The following is a 24553-nucleotide window of genomic DNA, read 5'->3' as shown; positions in this document are numbered from 1 at the left end:
ACTTGTGACAAAAAATAAAAAATTCTAGGAACTCGCCATGCCCCTCACGGAATACCTTGGGGTGTCTTCTTTCCAAAATGGGGTCACTTGTGGGGTAGTTATACTGCCCTGGCATTCTAGGGGCCCAAATGTGTGGTAAGGAGTTTGAAATCAAATTCTGTAAAAAATGGCCAGTGAAATCCGAATGGTGCTCGTTGGAATGTGGGCCCCTTTGCCCACCTAGGCTGCAAAAAAGTGTCACACATGTGGTATCTCCGTATTTAGGAGAAGTTGGGGAATGTGTTTTGGGGTGTCATTTTACATATACCCATGCTGGGTGAGAGAAATATCTTGGCAAAAGACAACTTTTCCCATTTTTTTATACAAAGTTGGCATTTGACCAAGATATTTATCTCACCCAGCATGGGTATATGTAAAATGACACCCCAAAACACATTCCCCAACTTCTCCTGAATACGGAGATACCACATGTGTGACACTTTTTTGCAGCCTAGGTGGGCAAAGGGGCCCATATTCCAAAGAGCACCTTTCGGATTTCACTGGTCATTTTTTACAGAATTTGATTTCAAACTCCTTACCACACATTTGGGCCCCTAGAATGCCAGGGCGGTATAACTACCCCACAAGTGACCACATTTAGGAAAGAAGACACCCCAAGGTATTCGCTGATGGGCATAGTGAGTTCATAGAAGTTTTTATTTTTTGTCACAAGTTAGTGGAATATGAGACTTTGTAAGAAAAAAAAAAAAATCATCATTTTCCACTAACTTGTGACAAAAAATAAAAAATTCTAGGAACTCGCCATGCCCCTCACGGAATACCTTGGGGTGTCTTCTTTCCAAAATGGGGTCACTTGTGGGGTAGTTATACTGCCCTGGCATTCTAGGGGCCCAAATGTGTGGTAAGTAGGTAAATGACCTGTGAAATCCGAAAGGTGCTCTTTGGAATGTGGGCCCCTTTGCCCACCTAGGCTGCAAAAAAGTGTCAAACATGTGGTATCTCCGTATTCAGGAGAAGTTGGGGAATGTGTTTTGGGGTGTCATTTTAAATATACCCATGCTGGGTGAGAGAAATATCTTGGCAAAAGACAACTTTTCCCATTTTTTTATACAAAGTTGGCATTTGACCAAGATATTTATCTCACCCAGCATGGGTATATGTAAAATGACACCCCAAAACACATTCCCCAACTTCTCCTGAATACGGAGATACCACATGTGTGACACTTTTTTGCAGCCTAGGTGGGCAAAGGGGCCCAAATTCCTTTTAGGAGGGCATTTTTAGACATTTGGATACCAGACTTCTTCTCACGCTTTGGGGCCCCTAAAATGCCAGGGCAGTATAAATACCCCACATGTGACCCCATTTTGGAAAGAAGACACCCCAAGGTATTCAATGAGGGGAATGGCGAGTTCATAGAAAAAAAAAAATTGGCACAAGTTAGCGGAAATTGATTTTTTTGATTTTTTTCTCACAAAGTCTCCCTTTCCGCTAACTTGGGACAAAAATTTCAATCTTTCATGGACTCAATATGGCCCTTAGCGAATACCTTGGGGTGTCTTCTTTCCAAATGCCCAGCATTAGGAGTTTCTGCTATTCTCCTTATATTGAGCATACGGGTAATGAGATTTTTTTTTTCCGTTCAGCCTCTGGGCTGAAAGAAAAAAATGAACGGCACAGATTTCTTCATTCGCATCGATCAATGTGGATGAAAAAATCTCTGCCAAAAAAAGAAAAAGCAGGGGAAAGGCGTCTGCCAGGACATAGGAGCTCCGCCCAACATACATACCCACTTAGCTCGTATGCCCTGGCAAACCAGATTTCTCCATTCACATCAATCGATGTGGATGAATAAATCATTGCCGGGATTTTTTTTTTTTTATATATATACAAAGTGTTTGCCAAAGTATATGAACACCGCCACCTCCTCAGCTCATATGCCTCGGCAAACGTATCTTTTACTGCAGAGGAGAAATCTCGTCTTGCAGCGCCGCATACACCGACTTGCGTGTAATCTGACAGCAGCGCAATGCTTCTGTCAGAATGCACATCAGTGCTGCAGCTAGTCGATCGGTTGGTCCACCTGGAAGGTAAAAAAAAACAAAAGAAAAAAGAAAAAACCAGGCCGCAACGCAATAAATTTATTAACTTTAGAACAGAACATATTAACTTTTTTTTTTACTTTTTTAACTGAACGTTAACTTTTTTACTTACCGGTAATTTTTTTTTTGTTTAGTTTTTTTTTACCTTTATAGAACAAACCTCTCCTTCCCCATGGGACAATGTGCAAAGCGCAAATCGCCCAAAGATGTGGCGAAGTACGTTATGCACTTTATCCCAGGTGAAAGGAGAGGTTTGCAGCAGCTGTGAGTAAAAGGGCCCTAATAGCCCTGTGTGCCTGTCCTGTGAGATGCAATCCCTATGCCAGGTGTACCTGTGTGTGGTACTTCCGGAAACACTCTCCTAAGCATAGGGCAGGGTGGTCAGGACAGTCAGGACAGAAATAGCGGGTGTCACGCCTTATTCCACTCCTGCTACAGACACGACATTTTTTTCGGAGTGGCGGTTGGGTTGAGGTACCAGCAACGACACTGGGGAAATGTCGCTCGTGTAGACGGCTAACTACACTGGTGGATGGGGCCACGGAACCTTCTGGATACAGGAGGTTCTCGATGATCTCTTCCTGGAATTTGAGGAAGGATTGTGTTCTCCCAGCCTTACTGTAGAGAACAAAACTATTATACAGAGCCAATTGAATTAAATATACAGACACCTTCTTATACCAGCGTCTGGTGCGTCGGGAAACTAAATAGGGAGCCAACATCTGGTCATTGAAGTCCACCCCTCCCATGAGCGCATTATAGTCGTGGACTGAGAGGGGCTTTTCAATGACACGGGTTGCCCTTTCAATTTGGATTGTCGTGTCTGCGTGAATGGAGGAGAGCATATAAACGTCACGCTTGTCTCTCCATTTCACCGCGAGCAGTTCTTCATTACACAAGGCAGCCCTCTCCCCCCTTGCAAGACGGGTGGTAACGAGCCGTTGGGGGAAGCCCACGCGACTAGTTCGCGCGGTGCCACAGGCGCAAATCCGTTCTAGAAACAAATGCCTAAAGAGGGCCACACTTGTGTAAAAATTGTCCACATAAATATGGTACCCCTTGCTGAATAAGGGTGACACCAAGTCCCAGACTGTCTTCCCACTGCTCCCCAGGTAGTCAGGGCGACCGACCGGCTCCAGGGTCTGATCTTTTCCCTCATAGATCCGAAATTTGTGGGTATAGCCTGTGGCCCTTTCACAGAGCTTATACAATTTGACCCCATACAGGGCACGCTTGCTTGGGATGTATTGTTTGAAGCCAAGGCGCCCCGTAAAATGTATTAGGGACTCGTCTACGCAGATGATTTGCTCAGGGGTATACAAATCTGCAAATTTCTGGTTGAAATGGTCTATGAGGGGGCGAATTTTGTGGAGCTGGTCAAAAGCTGGGTGGCCTCTGGGACGGGAGGTGATGTTGTCGCTAAAATGCAGAAAACGCAGGATGGTCTCAAATCGTGTCCTGGACATAGCAGCAGAGAACATGGGCATGTGATGAATTGGGTTCGTGGACCAATATGACCGCAATTTATGCTTTTTAGTTAGACCCATGTTGAGGAGAAGGCCGAGAAAAATTTTAAGTTCGGAAACTTGGACTGGTTTCCACCGGAAAGGCTGGGCATAATAGCTTCCCGGGTTTGCGGTTATAAATTGTGTGGCATACCGGTTTGTCTCTGCCACGACTAAGTCCAAGAGCTCCGCAGTCAAGAACAGCTCAAAAAATCCCAGGGCCGAACCGATCTTAGCTGTCTCAACCCGAACTCCAGACTGGGCGGTGAAAGGGGGAACTACTGGTGCGGCTGAAGTTGGTGACTGCCAATCAGGGTTTGCCAGCACCTCAGGGATTCTAGGGGCTCTACGGGCCTGTCTGTGCGGTGGCTGCGACGGGGTAACTACTGCACGTGCCACTGTACCAGCTTCAACTGCCTTTCTGGTGCTCGCTACTTCACCATGTTGTACGGCAGTGCTGGTACTAGGTCCAGGAAGGGCTGCGCTGCTGGTGTATGCCTCACCACGTGATCCGGCAGCGACAGCCCCACTCTGCTGCTCTTGAAGCGGATCCTGCGTAACCTGTGGTCTAGCGACACGGGGCCGGGTACGCCTGGTTCTATCAGGGACCTCCACTCCCTCGTCCGAACTTTGGGTCAGAGAGCCACTGCTTTCTACAGGTTTATATTCTGACCCGCTAGATTCGTCAGATGAGGGTTCCCATTCCTCATCCGACTGGGTCAGAATCCTGTAGGCCTCTTCAGAAGAATACCCCCTGTTTGACATTTTGGACTACTAAATTTAGGGGTATTCCCTGAGACTACCCAAGAAAAAAAAGCAAGCCTGTCTTACAAAGGGGAGGCTAGCGAAGTACCGGAGGCCGCTGCGGTTGATAAAAAATATCAAAACTGATTTTTTTATCGCCCCAGTGCGTGTAAAGTGAATGTGCAGTGATCAAAAAAATAATAATTTTTGTCACTGCGGTGGGGCGGGCGTGGGTGAACGCACGTGTGGGCGACCGATCAGGCCTGATCAGGCAAACATTGCGTTTTGGGTGGAGGGCGAGCTAAGGTGACACTAATACAATTATAGATCTGACCGTGATCAGTTTTGATCACTTACAGATACTATAAAAGTACAAATGCTGATTAGCGATACGCTAATCAGCGAATAAAAGTGACTGCGGTGCGGTGGGCTGGGCGCTAACTGACGCTAACTACCTAACCAAGGGGCCTAAACTAATCCTAAAACCTAACAGCCAATACTAGTGAAAAAAAAAAAGTGACAGTTTACACTGATCACTTTTTGTCTTTCACTAAGTGATTGACAGGGGGCGATCAAGGGGTTAATTTGGATGATGGGGGTGATGGATAGTGTTGATCACGAATATTCAAATTTCGAATTTTTATCGCGAATATAGGTACTTCGAAAATTCGCGAAAATTTCGAATATAGTTATATATATTCGAAATTTCGAATATTCGAATTTTTTCAGATTTTTTTTTTTTTATCAGTACACATGATCCCTCACTGCTTCTAGCTTGTGGGCCAATAATAAGGCTGCAATATACTTGACTTTAGGAGTAGTAGTGTTTGCGAATTTTGCTCTATATTCGTTTTTTTTTAATATTCGCTATATTGCTATATATTCTTGTTTTAGAATATTACGAATATTCAAAAAAACGAAGTTATAGCAATATAGAGAATATTCTAAAAAAATCGAATAGAGCAATTTAGCTAATATAGTGATATAATCTTCTTTGTCTAATAGTTGTAAGTTGAAAAATATGCAATAAAAAATTCGAATCCGAAAATTCGCATATTGCACAATCATTACCTTTCCGATTTTTTGAGTAAAAAAAAAAAATCGTGAATTTTCGAATTTTCTAATTTGCGAATCGCGAATTCGAATATGACCCCTGCCGCTCATCACTAGTGATGGAAGGTGATCTGGGGCTAAGGACAGTGTTTGGTGGGTACTCACAGTGAAGTCTGCTCCTCTGCTGGATCCAACCGACGAAAAGGACCAGCAGAGGAGCAGAGAAGCCATATAACAGATCATATTTACTAATATGATCTGTTATATGGCTTGTGATTCGATTTTTAAAAAATCAGCAACCTGCCAGCGACGATCATTGGCTGGCAGGTTGCTGATGCAATTCTCCTCGAACTTTTGCCGGCCCGCGATGCGCATGCGCGAGCCGGCTGTGACCGAAATCTCGCATCTCGCGAGAGGACGTGCCGGCGCGTCCAGGCGGAATGAAACAACCACCTCCAGGACGCGTCGCTGCGTTCGACGGTCCGGAGGTGGTTAAGAAAGGATCACAGATACCCATTTCTTCTAAAACCGAGAAGGGGTATTACCAGTTCAAGTGGTCAAATGCCTTCTCACCATCAAGTGTGACCATCAAAGCCTTAGTGTGTGTTCTCTCCAGAAAATTTACAATGTTGAGGATCCTCCTAGTATTATCAGTGCGCCATAATGGAAGGCCCAGTAAATAAGGGAGAAAAGTGTCTTGAAAGATCTTAAATCTTATATAATATATATAGAAAATTCCATCCGGGCCAGGAGACCCCTGTGCAGGGATGAATTGGATATTTTTATATAATTCCACCCGAGACAGTGGAGATGATAGAAAGTCACATTGCTTTGAGGAGAGGAATGGGAGCCTCTATTTGAGAGGTACTATTTAATGGATGGGAGCCGGGCAGTGTATGTCCGGTGGGGCCTATTCAGATTGCACAAAGAAGCTTAGTATTCCCTAAACTTTTTTGCTATTGCAGCGTACTCAAGTTGTGTTTAATAGTGTTTCTGGGTGTAGTAGTGCAATGACACTAACCTGAGACGGCTGACTCTCTGCAATGGCAGGTGATGGTAGCAAATTGTTCGTGACGCCAGTGCCAGTTAAACGGTGGCACGCCGTTTGCTGATAGCAGGAATAACTTGAGGAACACGTGGTATTAAAACAGAACTCCAACTTTAGTAGTTTTCATGCAGAGACAATAATGGAATAGCAGTTCCTTGGCATACAGTCGATTTTGCAATACGGTTGATGCAGGCAATACAGATTGAGCAAGGTGATTACAGAGTGTTAAACACAGGACTTGCAGTACAGGAGCTTGCACTCTATTTCTGACTGATCCTGTAATGTAGCATATCTTCCCCAAGGCCCAATAGCCTAGCTCTGGCATATATCCTTGGTTCTAGCTTCATAAAGTACCTCCTCTGTTATCTTGAGTACCTCTTGCTTTCTTGAGTTTTTGCCTCTGTCTCTCTCTCTGCTTCCTCAGGCTCTTTAGCTAAGATATTCCTGTTTCTGCATATGGGAATTCAGGAGGAAATCTTCTCCTGGACCGCAGGCTTCAGGCCTGGACTTGTCTCTGACATTGTCTAATCTCCAACTGTAGATTACAGACACTAGACTCCGTCTGCCTTTCACTTCCCTGACTGGGCCTTATATAAACTAGGGCTCCCTAGCTCCCCCTACTGACCAAGAGCTGGAATGACACCCCCAGCAGGCCTGTACATGCAAGTCTCACAGCAACAGGGAATTACATAGCATTGCATTACATGACATTTTATACAACTGACATATACCAACTTCCCATGATTAAGGAGGGACGACAGCACACCAAGTGACACTTTTGTAGTGACGGGCATTACAGTCCCCGTACACTACATACCCCACTGCTTTAAGCTGAGTACGACCTCGTACTCCATCAGGGCTCGCCCAACTGGAATCTCTACCTGAAACAGAAAAAAGTGACGTGCAGGCATACATATATGTAATCCATCTGCATTTACATTCATATCAGGTCCAATTGACAAAGATGAAGGGTGGTGACAAGGGGCGTCGTTCTCTTCTCTCAGGATAGTGAATGGAACTGGGGCGCTGACCTGGCACAGCGTAACATTATAACCAGGATAGTCCATGACAATGAATAAGTCCATAATAGAACAGCAAAATGGATAAAACAGTATAAAAGTTCTTGGAGGCTCAAAGAACAAACATGAGTCCGTACCCAGGTTATTTTCCTATTTAATCACAGAGGCTCTCATGCGGTGGAGTCCATCTCTGGGCACATTTCCTTTAAAAGAGCAAAAATCTCAGAGGCTCAGGTTCTTTTGAGTCTGTCTCCGGGCACGGTTCCTTAGTATGAAGTTGCACAATAAAAGGACAGCAAAGACAAGTGCTGTAATACCCCTGATCAACCTGAAAAGGGGGTGAAGGGTAAAAGGTGCAACTAAGGAACAGGCACAACTTGGCGTGGGGTAGCAAAAGCAGGCAGGAGGTCCTGGAAACAACTTGGCTTTGTTAGCTTTATTACTTCAGTGGTCAACACCTACCACTGAGCCGTGGACAGACTGGCAGCCGCAACAAAGGACCAGAAACATAGGACTCCTGTCCTGGAAGGATTAACACCATATGTCTTCGGCGAAATAAATCAAAGGCCTAGCAGGCTGATTCACAGTGGCACATCATAACCACTTGGCTCTGCTGGCAAGTACGGCCTGTAGTAGTCCTCTACAGGAGGATGGGCCCACATAACTGTATTAGGGGGCAGCTGCAAGGTGAAGGGGCCCCTAATAGGTATTGGCCCAATGGGCCTAGGGGTAAACCCTTGGGTGGACCGTACCGGTCCCGGCACAATAATTGTGGGATGGAATGGAGTGGTTACCGCCGCCTCAAGCGGTCCGGTGGGCTCTGCGCAGCTATTCACAGCAACCGGAGGTCTCCTTTGGGGCACTGACGGAGTGGTGGCAGCAGAAGGTGGTCTACGGGTGGTGACAAGCACCCTTACCTCGTCCTTCTTTGGCGGCGTCTGGATCCTGGCGGTCGCGATCTTGCGCAGCTCCCGCAACTTCTCCTCCAGCCGGACAATCTGTTCACCGATGCTCCCCGTGTCAGAGTCGCTGTCATCTGCTGGCGCCGCCGGCGCAGGTACAGTCACCGATGGTGCGGACTCGGCCTCTGCAGGTTCTGGCGATGCGTCTGGTCTCCGACCCATCCGGATGTTCTTGAAGGTATTTTGAAGTTCTTTTAAATGCTCCATCTCGTGCATGGTCTTCTCCCGACGAGGCAGCTCGGGGGAAGGATAGGGGCTCACCCATTTCTCCAACACGGTTGGCTGCCAGAAGACGTTAGGCCCAATGAAGGAGCTCCGCTCCTGGAAGGCGTGATGGGCCGGCTCTGGAGAGCGTTCAGGTTCCCGCTCGCAGCCAGAGTAGTCTTCTCCTTCTTCTGCCTCCCAGTCCTCAGGTGCTCGCTTGGGGCGGGTCACGGCAGTCGCATAAGGGCCTCGTAGGCTCTCGGCAGGGGTGTACTCCACTTCCTCTCCCTCACGGAGGCTGTGCTGATAAGACGGGAGGTAGTCTCTTTTGACAGACCTTCTATTCACGTATAGGTCTCTGCCAGTCAGATAGTCTTGGATAAACCCATAGCCACGGGTTTTGTCAAATGACACCACCACTCCCTTTCTCCTTTCCAGGCGGGGTTGGGTGTGAGTGTGCTTTTCATGAATGGTCTTGGTTAATTCCTCATAAAAGATTTTGGTCTTTGTATTCCGCTTTATGGCGGCCTCCCGGATCTCCGCCATTAGTGAGGACCATTTGAACGAGGGTTGAAAAAAGTCTCTCCACGAGCCATAGTAGGGCTCGGGTTCTTTCTCCCTTGGGCGGCAGGCGGGTTGCTCCGGTCCCGGAGAGTAGGCCGGTGGAGCCTCCTCTGGCTCTACACCAACATCAGACATCTTTGCAATTTCAGGTGCGGACATTGCAGCAACGCTCTGTTCACTTTCCAACATGCTCGATCCTTCTGAGGAGAGCGATAGGGTCGCGTCAATTAAAGCAGCCAGCTCCTCCCATTGCACTGGGAGGCCGCCCCCCAGGTATTCCAGTATATGGAAGGCGGTGTCCATGCTGGCAGACATGCAAATGTCCAGATAAGCAGTGGCGCCTGACCTTGAACTCCTTCCCGCTATTTCCTCAGAAAGGCGCCAATTTTTCCCGCCTTTTCGGGATGAAGATGACGCAGCAGCTATTTCAGCAAGCCCAGCAGCCATCTTTGGGTATAAACGCTGTCTATTCACTGACAGCAAGCAGGAATGTAAAAAGTCCACAAAACCACACTCCAATGTGGCGATTTTCTTCCTCTTAGTAGCGCAACACTGCACAGCGCTTTTTAGAGGTTTTAGGAACACTTTTGGTATGATTTTCAGTCCACAAAGTCCACTTGAAATAAACAGGCAATTTGTCACTTTGGTCACAGGGCAACTGTATAAGGCACAAAGTTCACGCTTCTTGCACTATAAAGCGTGCGTATCCTGTTCGTGACGCCAAAAGAGAGGTGCAGCGTACTCAAGTTGTGTTTAATAGTGTTTCTGGGTGTAGTAGTGCAATGACACTAACCTGAGACGGCTGACTCTCTGCAATGGCAGGTGATGGTAGCAAATTGTTCGTGACGCCAGTGCCAGTTAAACGGTGGCACGCCGTTTGCTGATAGCAGGAATAACTTGAGGAACACGTGGTATTAAAACAGAACTCCAACTTTAGTAGTTTTCATGCAGAGACAATAATGGAATAGCAGTTCCTTGGCATACAGTCGATTTTGCAATACGGTTGATGCAGGCAATACAGATTGAGCAAGGTGATTACAGAGTGTTAAACACAGGACTTGCAGTACAGGAGCTTGCACTCTATTTCTGACTGATCCTGGAATGTAGCATATCTTCCCCAAGGCCCAATAGCCTAGCTCTGGCATATATCCTTGGTTCTAGCTTCATAAAGTACCTCCTCTGTTATCTTGAGTACCTCTTGCTTTCTTGAGTTTTTGCCTCTGTCTCTCTCTCTGCTTCCTCAGGCTCTTTAGCTAAGATATTCCTGTTTCTGTGATCACACACTACATCCAGCACTCTGCCCTCCATGCTGGATGAGACATTGGTTTATATTTTGGCCAAAGCATAGTAAGCCACTCACCGCGTCAAGGCTGTCTCATGAGTGGTCCCTAACTCTTGTTCCTACCTGTTCATGGGCCATGACAGCCACATAAAATCCAGGGAATGCAGGTCAGCATGCAAGCCAAGTACACTTTGCTTGTAACCCCGTCCGGTGCCATCACAGCTTTCATCGGATCCAGGGATGCAAGTACCAACATGCATGCTGAACCTACCATATACTTCTCCTGGAGCCAGATGGCTAATGGTAGGTTCTATACAAGCAGACTCAGTTTTATACTGACTTTAAAACCAGCCTCAAGGACAGATTAACTGGTCAGGTGTGCAATGACTCCAAGGAGATCGCCACGCCTCCAATATATACTACAAAGAAAAAAATAAGGGGTTGGGTCAGCACAACCTGCCTGCAGGTGCACATCACTATGGCGAAATACATATACAAACGGAAAATGCAAATGTGATCGCACACTACATCCAGCACTCTGCCCTCCATGCTGGATGAGACATTGGTTTATATTTTGGCCAAAGCATAGTAAGCCACTCACCGCGTCAAGGTCGTCTCATGAGTGGTCCCTAACTCTTGTTCCTACCTGTTCATGGGCCATGACAGCCACATAAAATCCAGGGAATGCAGGTCAGCATGCAAGCCAAGTACACTTTGCTTGTAACCCCGTCCGGTGCCATTACAGCTTTCATCGGATCCAGGGATGCAAGTACCAACATGCATGCTGAACCTACCATATACTTCTCCTGGAGCCAGATGGCTAATGGTAGGTTCTATACAAGCAGACTCAGTTTTATACTGACTTTAAAACCAGCCTCAAGGACAGATTAACTGGTCAGGTGTGCAATGACTCCAAGGAGATCGCCACGCCTCCAATATATACTACAAAGAAAAAAATAAGGGGTTGGGTCAGCACAACCTGCCTGCAGGTGCACATCACTATGGCGAAATACATATACAAACGGAAAATGCAAATGTGATCGCACACTACATCCAGCACTCTGCCCTCCATGCTGGATGAGACATTGGTTTATATTTTGGCCAAAGCATAGTAAGCCACTCACCGCGTCAAGGCTGTCTCATGAGTGGTCCCTAACTCTTGTTCCTACCTGTTCATGGGCCATGACAGCCACATAAAATCCAGGGAATGCAGGTCAGCATGCAAGCTTGTATAGAACCTACCATTAGCCATCTGGCTCCAGGAGAAGTATATGGTAGGTTCAGCATGCATGTTGGTACTTGCATCCCTGGATCCGATGAAAGCTGTAATGGCACCGGACGGGGTTACAAGCAAAGTGTATATGTATATGTATATGATTTTTGGACACATAGCACATCAGCATGTAGTTGGAGTGCCTCTGCCCATAGATAAGACATTATTTGAGGGGTGTTTAGGCCCTTACCATTCAATAAAGCAATCTTAAGTACCATCTATAATGCCAGAAACGCTCTTACTCCACTCTGCTTTAACCCTAATTATCATCAGTATTATTATGTGACAGTATCTGCTCCCAGTCTATGCTCTGAAATTCTGCCTTCAACCCGGGGAAATTGGACTTTTTAAAATTCAATGTTTTTGCTCGACCAGCCAGAGTTTGCTTCTTACAGTTCAGGAGGAATATAATTATATTGTGGTCACTATTATCTAGTGTTTCTCAAACAGTAGCATTTCCAACAAGCTTTGCATTATTAGAAATTACCAGATCCAACAGAGCATCGCCCCCAGTGTGACCTTCTACAAACTGTCACATGAAGTGGTCCTGTGGCAAGTTGTCAAATCTTCTCCCATTTGCAGTTGAGGCAGAACCATGACCTCCTCCCTCCCTACAGATTCTAGTTTAAGAGCTCCTCCAGCCATCTAACCATTCTTTCTCCCAGAGCAGCTGCACCCTGCCCATTAAGGTGCAATGACCGCTGGGTATTCCTTAGCCTCACCCAGCAATCTGTCTATCTGATCTGCAATATGTCAAACCCGAGCACCCGGAACACACTGTTCGGCATTCAGTCTCGGCGACAGATGACTCTGTGTGTCCACATTATAAAAGAGTCCCTTACCACTAGCACCTGTCTGAACTTTGCTGTACTCCTTTTCCCATCCTTCCTACAACAGTCATCCTCCTGGTTGCTAGGAGCAATGCCCTGCTGCAGTGTTGCTCGCCCTGGGCTTTTGTCTTTAATATCAGCCAAACAGGCATATTTACTAGTGGCCCAGCTCAGGACTAGCCACCCTGGCACTTTTCCCTCTACCCCTTCTTGTAACATTAGTCCAACTACTGACCCTGTAGACCTAATCTTTCCCTCCTTCACCCACCTCCATTTTACTTACCCAAGCCAGTGTCTGCACAGTGAGGTCTAGGCCTTTCTTCAGGTTGCAAGCTGCCTAATTTGATGCAAGATCTGGGCTTCCAAATATGCAACATGTTTAGATCTAGTGCAAATTTATGCACCCTCAAATGGCTCTTTAAGGCATGAATACATTGCACATGTCACACACTTAGCATTAATCATGGAGCCCATGTTTAAATGGGGATGAACAATAAAGAAAGAATACAGTAAATATGAATTTAGATTTAGACCCCTGTCTGCTGTAATTGGAGAACTTGCTCGAATAAAGCAAAGAACACACAAGGAAAATCTATAAAATCTTAAACTCTGGGTCTTTACCTCCACTTAGTCACAAGCCCACTTTGTGAACCAAGCCCAGCAAGAACCTTTTGCGTCCAAACTGAACTTTGTCAAAAATTCGGGAAACCTGCAATGAAAGGAATCTCGAAAGGTTGTTCATATCTACATTATCATTGTAAATAGTCAATAACAGTGTGCTGTGCATTTTTTAAATGGAAGAGATTTGGAACATTTAAATTGAAGAAAACAAAATTTGCAATTTTCCTAGTACTATTTAATAATTTGTGTGTACCAAGCTCGTGACTTTTCATTGTTAGGCCTCATAATAAAATGTCTGGAAAATGGAAGAGTGAAAAATAAAAGACCCATGCCTCATCCTCCCAGAGTCAGAATGTGGCTTGCATAGTAACAGAACCAGATATCTGGCCAGTAGTAGTAGACCACAGTTCTCCTTGGCTTCCAAAAAGCATAACATTATTATTGAGGACAAAGAGAATGAGATTGTGGACTGGATTGATCACTCCTCTCAGTCAAAGGAGGATGACATGGAGGTCACCTCTGACACCATACCTTGGAGCCACTGCATTTCCCTTGCATTTCCTCCTTGAAATCCCAGTGAAGCCTTTCAGATGCACTCTCTCTGTCTTCATTGCCACCTCCTAGTGGAGCACCTTCATTTTTCCTAAGAAGAGGCAACAAAACCACCACATGCTATGGAAGATATTCAATATAGTCTTCTTGTTTATGAGTTGTGTAAGAGCAGTAAATTTTTGGAATGCCATGAGGATTCACATGCAGTACAGTGTAGGAGTGTAGTGAGGAGAGGCAAGTGAGACACATGCCCAGGTGCAGAGGGTTGAGAGGGTGCTCAGGAAGTTGATTCAAGTGGTGAAGCAGGGAGCCATCAGCTCCCAGCTTCAACATTTAGCAGCACCACTCCCCAGCAAGTCACACATTGTGCTGCTGGGCTGTGTGGGGAAAGCATACAGACCTGGGAATTAGCCTCCTCCTACATAGCAGAGCAGCACAATGTGTGTGACCGCATTGTGCTACTCCTGGGGAATGCCAGATGTGCCCGATGATCGAGGAAGCAGATGAAATGATTTTTTTTTTTTAACTTTATTAATGGAGGGGCACTTCTAAAAGGGGACACAATGTGGACATAACTACTGTGACAGGGCAAAATGTGGGCATAACTACTGTGAAGGGGCATAATGTGGGAATAACTACTGTGATGAGGCACAATGTGAGCATTACTACTGTGACAGTGCACACTTAATATTACAACAGTGAGGGGGCACAATGTAGACACAACTACTGTGAAGGGGGTGCAGTGTGGGCACAAATACTCTGAGGAACACAATGTGGTTATAACTACTGTGAAGGGGCATAATATATCCATAACTACTTTGAAGGGGCACATCTTCGGCATAACTACTGTGAGGGTGGAACAATGTGGATATTATTACTGCAAGGGGACAAAATGTGGGCATTAGTACTGTGAGGGGACACAATGTGGAGATTACTACTTTGAGGGCATAACTACTGTGTGGTAGCACTAAGGGAAAGCAATGCCCTGGATTACCCAGTTATACCATTAGGATGGCTAAGTCTTACAGGGCCAGCACAAAGCCCTCTGCTAGGAATTTAACAGGGACAGCTACCATCCCCTGTTTATATGGCTATTCTTCTTGCTTTATCACCAATGACCTTGCTCCAGCGTACATAAAAGCAACACAACACCAACAAAACCCTGGATGTGGAAAGAATATTAGTTTTTTTTTTCATTTATCGCAAGTTGTATTGGTACCGCCGCGTACCCGATAGATAGATTTTACTAAGTGTACATATTGAAGGTCATTTACAAAGACCAGCAGATGATTAGTCTAATTTATGAATTAGGCACACCTCCAGCAGCCCATGTGCCTACAATAACAACTACAAATACTTGGGCCCCTGACTGGAGTAATTTTTAATCCTCTTTTATGCATATTTTCAGGAGTTAAAGATAGTAAATGTGTTGGGGTGGGAGTCCCCGAAACCGTCATTCACTCGCCACTCTTAAATAGTGGCAAATAGGGAGCTTGCAACAATTTTTACGCCTAAAACAGGCGTAAAAATATATGTAAGGATATTATTAAAAGTTACATATTTGGGATTGGGTGAGTATAGCTATGCATTGGGCAGAGTTAGAGGCATGTCTTATTGTAAAAAAAAAAATGCCGCAACATTCTATGCTATAATTTTATCCCTCTTTCTCATTTACTAAAGTTGAGAGGTAAGTGCGGGGGGGGAGCACTGTACTAAATCCTTGCTCCAGGTGAGAGAAAGCCTAGCTACACAGACACCGTATGGTACAGTGTCTTTGTCATCCTTATCTTCACTTACTGCTAGTCAAGACTCCTCCTCCTCTGCTTCATTGCCAGCCATCAATAACGAAAGGTGTGTCAAGGAAACAACTCTACATGCCCAGAAATTCGCTGGTGTGCAAGTTTAATTCTCACTTGACAAAGTTTTTGGCAGCGCTGTACCACTTGGTACAGTCTGCTCCATTTAGGGATATTATGGTGTATGCTAAGCCTCGCTTAAAGATACACCTAGCCAGCTTTATATTCTTGTATGATACTGTTACATGGTGGAGAACATGGACCATTCCTTGCAATTTTCACTATGCAGCAAAGTCAAGCTATAGTGGACAACTGGAGCAGACATTAAGGGCAAGGACAGTAAATCTCTTTCACAGCCCACTGGGTCAATGTTTTGTGTGGTAACCGTGAGGCAACACCGCAGCAAGAAAGTCAGGTCCTATTGACACCTCCACATTTGTGTCACTGATATATTTTTATACAGGCTGTTTGTTAAATAATTCATGAAAAGAGTTATAACTTTTATCATAACAGCTAGAGAAGACTAGATAGTACAGTCCTGATCAAAAGGCCTCATGCACACGACCGTTGTTTGTCACCGCATCTATTCCGCCGATTTTAGCGTTTCAGATGTGGACCCATTCATTTCTATGGAGCCGTTGAAAATGCGCATAGTGCACCATTTACCATCCGCATCCGTGATCCGTGGTTCCAGTCCGTCAAAAAAATATAACCTGTCCTATTCTTGTCCGCGGAAAACGGTTTGCGGACCCATTCAAGTCAATGGGACCGCTAAAAAACATGGAGGCACACAAAATTGCCATCTGCGTCTGCGCGTCCGCGTCCTATTATTCCTATCATTTGCATGGCAAACCTGTCTTAGACTTTTTTTTACATTCCTTTATGTCTGGTGGTCCTCCAAAAATAAAGGAAGGCACACGGAAACAAAAACGGAAACGGATCACGGAACAACGGAACCCCATTTTGCGGAACGGAACACAACAACGGTCGTGTGCATGAGGCCAAAGTTTAAGACCACTTGAAAAATGGCAAAAAAATCATATTTAGCATGGCTGGATCTTAACAAGGTTCCAAGTAGAGCTTCAACATGCAACAAGAAGAAATGGGAGTGAGATAAAAAAAAATTTGAGCATTCAATTTAATGAAAACAACAAATAAACTGAAACAGGCTGTTTTTCAGCTGATCAAAAGTTTAGGACCACACCTCCAAAAGAAAAACAAACCCCCCCAAAACAGAAATCCAACCTCCAAACATGAACTCAGTAATGAGTAGCTCTGCCGTTATTGTTTATCACTTCCAAAATTCATTTTGGTATGCTTGATGCAAGCTTTTCCATGAGGTGAGCGGGAACATTTCTCCAAGTGGTGAAGACGGCCGCTCAAAGGCCGTCTACTGTCTGGAACTGTTGTCCATTTTTGTAAACTTCCCTTGCCATCCATCCCCAAAGGTTCTCAATTGGATTTTGATCAGGGGAACATGCAGGATGGGCCAAAAGAGTGATGTTATTCTCCTGGAAGAAGTCCCTTGTCTTGCGGGCACTGTGTACTGTAGCATTGTCCTGTTGAAAAACCCAGTCGTTACCACACAGACGAGGGCCCTCAGTCATGAGGAATGCTCTCTGCAACATCTGGACATAGCCAGCGGCCGTTTGACGTCCCTGCACTTCCTGAAGCTCCATTGTTCCACTGAAGGAAAAAGCACCCCAGACCATTATGGCGCCCCCTCCACTGTGGCACATAGAAAACATCTCAGGTGGGATCTGCTTGTCATGCCAGTAACGTTGAAAACCATCAGGACCATCAAGGTTACATTTTTTCTCATCAGAGAATAAAACTTTCTTCAACCTTTGAATGTCCCATGTTTGGTGCTCTCTTGCAAAGTCCAAACAAGCAGTTCTGTGGCATTCAAGGAGATGAGGTCTTTGAAGACGTATTTTGTTTTTGAAGCCCTTCAGTCTCAGATGCCGTCTGATGGTTATGGGGCTGCAGTCAGCACCAGTAAGGGCCTTAATTTGGGTCGAGGATCGTCCAGTGTCTTGACGGACAGCCAATTGGATCCTCCGGCTCAGTGCTGATGACATTTTTTTGGGTCTTCCATAACCCTCAGGATCATTTAAGAAATTCCAAATGACTGTCTTACTGCGTCCCACCTCAGCAGCGTGCTGTGAGAGACCCTGCTTATGCAGTTCAACAACCCGACCACGTTCAAAAAGGGAGAGTTTTTTTTGCCTTTGCCATCACAACGTGTGACTACCTGACAGAAAATGACAATGAATCCACATCTTTGCACAGATTTGGCCTTTAAAAGGCATGTGGTCCTAAATATTGGAAAAACAGCCTGTTTCAGTTTAATCGTTATTTTCAATTAATTAAATGCTCAAAAAATGTTTTGTCTTACTCTCATTTCTTCTTGTTGCATGTTGAAGCTCTACTTGGAACCTTGTTAAGATCCAACAATGTAAAATATGATTTTTTGCCATTTTTCAAGTGGTCTTAAACTTTTGATCAGGACTGTATTATAAGCCAATTTTCAGGGCAATTGGATCAACTTCGATTTGAGATAAATTGATGTGGGTCCGAACTGAACTTTTTTAAAAAATTTGCTGAAACAGACACAAAAGCAAATCTCAAGAAGTTTGATCATCTCTACTTCACATACTTTTGCCACTTACAGACGTGATATTGGATAATTTTTGACTCATTTGTTTGATTTGATTTGTGTGAAAATATAATGTAGTTTTAGATCAACTTTATGTAGAAATATAGAAAATTCTGAAGGGTTCACACATTTTCAAGCACCCCTTTAAGTGGTTTCAGAGGGGGAGGGGTCCCTTTGTCAACGATAAGCACCAACGCAAATGAGATTACAGGGTACTGATATCTTTGCATTATGGCTGTCCAATATCTTTAAGTTCTTTTATAGCCACTCTCTGTGCTTGCTGCTTTCTAGCTGTCAGGGGTTGGAACCCGTGTTGCATCTCTTACCCTCAACCTGTGCCCGCTGCTGCCGGGTCCCTAGTCTCGGGTTGTATATATCTTCTGCCTGCCAGCTGCAGTCTGCTCCTGTCTGCACAGTTTCTTACACTGTTGCCAGGGCACACATACGTGCTGTTGCTGACCCTTAAAGGGCCAATGCACTTGCCCTGACTTGTTCCAGCCTACTGTTGGCAATCTGGAGGAAGGTACCTGAGCTTTAGGTTCCTAGATTGCTAGTTTAAACTACTGAAGGTGTGCTTTTCTAATTGTCTAGCCATGTACCATACCTCTGCCTGTAAACTGATTCCAATACTCTGCTTTTTGCTTTGACCTTAGCCTGTCTATCATACTGACCTTTAGTTGCCTGCCTTGACCTTGTATTTGTTTCACAGAACCTCACAAACCCTTGTGGCATGGTGGCACCCTAAAGCAAAGACCAGATGCTTGTACAGGGATTAAAGGGTGTAAACCAGGGGACCGCTAGCACAGCGCCCTTAGGACTGTTTAGTTGGCACAGTGGGTCCACCCTCACTGCCCCTTACAAGCCACCTACTGACAGCATAATACACTGCACTACATAGGTAGTACCATGTATAATGTAAGCGATCAGATGACAGCTTTTGGGACTAATAAATGGTAATATATATATATATATATATATATATATATATATATATACTCGACTTTAAAAAAACTTTTTTCCATAAAATTTTTTTTGATGGAAACAATTGAAAATATAATAAACCTTTCACATATGATATCTCCACATCTGTAACAACCCGAACTATACAACTATCATGTAATTTATACCACATGATGAACACCGTAAAACAAAATGCCAGAATTGCTGTTTTTTGCATATCCTCCACAAAAAAATTTAAGAAAAAGACCTATGTCTATCAAAATCTCTATCAAAATCAAGCCTTCACACAGCTCTCTGGAAAGAAAAATTAAATTTCTCTTAGAATGCAAAAAGGCGAAAACATTATTTCTTTACGAAAAATTTGTTTTTGTGCAAAAGTAGTAAAATGTAAAAACAAGAACAAAAAACCCTACATATACAGTATTTATACAATTAGATTGATTAAAAAAAAAAAGATATAGGGGGTGACTTATCAAGACAGGTGCTTTTTGTACTTCTACACCTCCTTTGGATGCACCTAATTTGTGATGAGATGTGCTTTCTAAACAGAAATTTATAACAGCTCTGAGCTGCTATAGATTTCAGGCTTATTTGCGCCAGAAAACTGGTGTAAATTAAGATTAATTTGGCAAGGAGCAAGATTAGCATAAATCCGAGAGATGTGACAATTATGTAAAAAGTCACAAACAGGTAGGATGCAACTTTTTAACACCACTTTTCAGGCGCAAGGGAGATGATAACTCTCCCTATGGTCTTTTGAATGAAACAGTGAGAACCCAAAACGGGCTTGCCACTAAGGGGTTATGATATTCTCCATATATATGCCACCTAATGAAGACTGTTTGACAGCACCCAGAGGCTGCATGGCTCTGTACTAATATAGTACAGTACAGCCTCTCTGTACTGCCATACTGTTATATACGGTAGTACTTAAATAGCCCACAAAATAAATGCAGTTGACCAAACAATATGGCAAAAAATAATAATAACAATAATAATTGCATTGCATTTTATCTTAGAACTAAGCATCTTACTTCAGCAATTCAGCACAGAATTTAGTTTAGAACAAGCAGATATCATAGCTTGAACTGTAGCACTGTTCTGGAGAGCATTTCTAATATGTTTGAATTGGCTGTAACATTTCTATTAGGGATATCCATATTTGTTTATTTCCTGCATTAAATTCTGTAAGTGCAAATCTATTTCTAACATCTATCACATTTTCGATGAAGTGGTAATTCCTAAAATTACTCAAGATCTTTCTGCATTTCCAATTTTATTCATCATCACATGTTTTTATGCAGGTCTCTTGGCTCTCAAGTAATGAACACCAACACATTATATCTAATCCAGTCATTTCAGTAGCATCACTGGTCTACAACAGTTTACTTTTATATATATATAGTGATTATGGATAAATCTTTTGGAGATGATGACCATTAGTAGTTAAGTGTCAAAAGTAAAAAATATACACAGTTGAATCATTTACTACTTTTGATGCTAGCTGCATGTGTCGTGAGCTGGTTTGATAGGTATATAATGTCTGCTCACATATTCCTCTTTGCTGTTATGGGTAAAAGGGACGATTTATCAGAGTTTCAAAAAGGATAATTATTGGCTTTCAGGCCAAGGGTGACAATATTTCTCAAACTGCGCAGTTTGTGAACTTTTCTCATTCTGTGGTGATTAAAGTCTATTGTGACTGGACAAATGGCACAATTGTGAAAAGGCTACATGGAAGCTGTGGAGCACCACAGGCCATTGATGTGAGAGGTGAACTTCAGCTACAGAGGTGCGTGAGGGTGGATGGACAAATTACAGTGGACAGGGGCATACATAGAAATCACTGGTCCCCATAGCCCAGCTAGCAAGCAAGCATAGCAAGAATCTGAATTGGGCCCACAACCCCGCCCACTACCCACCCCTGGCCCATCCCACCTCCTGTCCTGGCTCCTCCCCTGCCACACCCCCATTTGCAAATAAAGAAATGTATGCATGTTCTACTGAAACCATTAGGGTCGGGCTATGTCAGGCTTTTTTAGCAGAGTGGGCACAGGACAGTGGACACAGGTCGCGATATGAATGCGAGCACAGCTGAACGAGTACAGAACGCATACATATTGCTTCTCCTGTCTGTGTCTCCTGCATGTGTCTACTGTGCTAAAGCCTGACATAGCCCATCCTCCCACATCCTAACCCCTTTGTTACTAGCGCCATTTTTTCATCACTTCTCTTACTCCAAGAATGTAATAAAATGTGATCAAATAGTCACACACACTCCAAATTCATATCAATAAAAACTACAGTTCATCCTGCAAAAAATTTGCCCCCACACAGCTCAGTAGATATAACTATAAAAAAGTAATGGGGGTCAGAATATAGTGATGCACCCTAGAGACGCTTCTTCTTAAAGAGGACCTTTCACCTGTATAAACTATGTGAACTGAGTATGCTGCCATATAGAGCGGCGCCCGGGGATCTCACTGCACTTACTATTATCCCCGGGCGCCGCTCCGTTCTCCCGTTGTGCCCTCCGGTACCTTTGCTTTTTAAGTTATAGTAGGCGGTGTCTTCCCTTGTCCTGTGGGCGTCTCCTTCTCCTAGGCTGCAGCGCTGGCCAATCGCAGCGCACAGCTCACAGCCTGGGAGGTTTTTTTCTCCCAGGCTGTGAGCTGTGCGCTGCGATTGGCCAGCGCTGCAGCCTAGGAGAAGGAGACGCCCACAGGACAAGGGAAGACCCACCTACTATAACTTAAAAAGCAAAGGTACCGGAGCCTATAACGGGAGAACGGAGCGGCGCCCGGGGATAATAGTAAGTGCAGTGAGATCCCCGGGCGCCGCTCTATATGGCAGCATACTCAGTTCACATAGTTTATACAGGTGAAAGGTCCTCTTTAAGTTCCGACAATCCCCCTTGATCAAGGGTGTGAAATTATGTAGTTACGCCCATAAGATGGCCGCCTTCGCGGATGATTTACTGCTTCTGATGACAAACCCTGAAGAGGCACTGCCGGAGGTTATGCAGATTTTCAAATCTTTTGGGGTCATATCAAATTTTAAGATTAAGTTTGATAAGTCGGAGGCCTTGGAATCTCCCTTTTGGCTGCTTTACGTACTAAAGTCAAAGCCCTCACGCCATTCAAATGGCCTACACAAGCAATAAAATATTTAGGGGTGATGATCCCGATGGACCCCAAGTTGCTGTTTAGGCTTAATTTTCCCCCGCTACTCTCCAAAGTCACTTCTGTTCTCTCTAAGAGCAGCTCTCCTTTTCTTACCTGGCTAGGCAGGAAAAATGTTCTTACCACTTACATCCTGCCGTTGATTATGTACACCTTAAGAGCCCTTCCCATTTTAGTCCCAGCTAGTTTCATTAATAATCTGCAATCCATCATGAGCAGATATTTATGGGATAAGGGTCGCCCTAGAATGTCCTTTCGCCTTCTTTCCCGAAGGAGGAAAAATGGGGGTATTTCACTTCCTGACCTATCGACCTATATGCAGGCTATTAGTTTAGAGAGGTGGCTTAAATTGACCAGACAAGAGACGCACTATGCATATAGACTTTGAATTGGCTCTGTTGGGCAAGGAATCTTTTCACAGATTGTGGACACCTGGGAGGACAGGGGAAGGACCTAAAGTGGAGAGTGAACTTACCAAAGGAATGCTCCATATATGCCACAAGGCTACGGCTTTAACCTCTACTCAGGGTAAGATCTCTCCACTTGCTCCTATTTCAGTTATTCCCACACTGCTGTTCCCACAAATTAAATCTCCATCAGATATTTGGCTAACACTATCACACCATAGAATAGGAGACATGAAAAAGTTTCAAACCTCAATCCTACTTCTATACTGCCCTCTCAGGTGATCCAGCTCCTGGCAAAGATTTAATTCAAAGAAATGACTTTGAGAGCACCTGTAGACAGTTTATGACCTCTAAGTTCATCCCACTACCAGATCCGACGTGGTTGGAGAACTATGTATTATTACCAAGCTTGCCCCACAAATGTACCACCCTCATTTATAGACAGATCCTAAGTGCAAGGGATTCCAATGTGCCGCCATGGATCGCCGAGTGGGGAAGAGAGCTTCACCTTAAGTTTGATGACGCTGATATTAAGTGGATTAAAAAATCTTCGCATGGCTTCTCCAAGTGCATAAAAATACAGGAAAATTCTGTTAAGACAGCGTTGCGTTGGTATAGAACTCCTGAGTACCTTTTTAAAATCAGGATGCTCTCCACTGATCTTTGCTGGAGGTGTGCTGCCGCCACTGGCTCCCTATCTCACATCTGGTGGTCCTGCCCGGCCATCAGATCCTTCTGGGAAGGTATTGAATCCGCTATTAACGTGATTTGTGCAATGACCCTGAAGCTTTCAGCTCAGCTGGTTCTACTCTGGTTACCTACTCCAGATTTTCACCCGGGGAAAAACAATTTGGCCACGCATCTGCTCATGGCCGCAAAACTCTTAATCCCAGTAAAGTGGAGATCAATTGATCCACCAACCCTAGGGATGTGGCGTGGCAGGGTCCACCAGATGTGCCAGATGGAAGAATTGATAGGTTGGACGTACCATAGCAGAGACAGATTCTTGCAGCTCTGGCAACCTTGGTTAAACTATAGAACAGATCTTCTCAACTCTCAGCAATGGGACTCTGATTAAGATTATGGGTAGTTAGCTAACTTTTTCTCTAATGAGTCAGCAGATCTCCCCCCATCCGCTTCTACCTGTCCTCCCCTTACCCGACCCATCCTAGAGACCTCCTCTGGTGATACACAGTCAATATATGTTTGTACCATCTCTTAGATAATATGAGTAGTCTTAGTTTCACTACCGTCCTGAGCGGGATACATAATACACTTAGGGTTGACACAATGTTGGGGCTGTTTTCCCCCCCTCCCTTTATTGATATGTAACTAATGTTATGTATATTTGTACTGTAAGATCAATCACTTTAAGAGCCCCTTAGCCCTAGACAAGTGGTGGTCACATCCTAGCTTGTATTGTTATTTGCTATGTGATGATCTTTGTTTGTTTGTCCAATAAAAAGAGATTTCAAACAGAATATAGTGATGTAAAAAAGTTTATATTTTTTTTTCAAATTTTCTATTTATTTTTACACTATTTAGACATAAAAAAACTATACATATGTGGTATCGTTGCAATCGTACTGACCAAGAGAATGAAGGGCACAGGTCGGTTTTGCCACAAAGGGAATGCCGTAAGAACAAAACCTGTAAAACGGTGTCAAAATTTCAATTTTTTTTATTTTTTTTATAAATTCCACTCCATTTGAAAAATTTTTGACCGCTTCCCACTACACTTCCCAGTTCTCCCGCAAATAATACGTCCTCATACATCTATGTGATCGGAA

This window comes from Bufo bufo, chromosome 3 (genome assembly GCF_905171765.1).
Source record: "Bufo bufo chromosome 3, aBufBuf1.1, whole genome shotgun sequence".
Classification (NCBI taxonomy): Eukaryota; Metazoa; Chordata; class Amphibia; order Anura; family Bufonidae; genus Bufo; species Bufo bufo.
Note: the sequence above shows the minus strand (reverse complement) of the source record.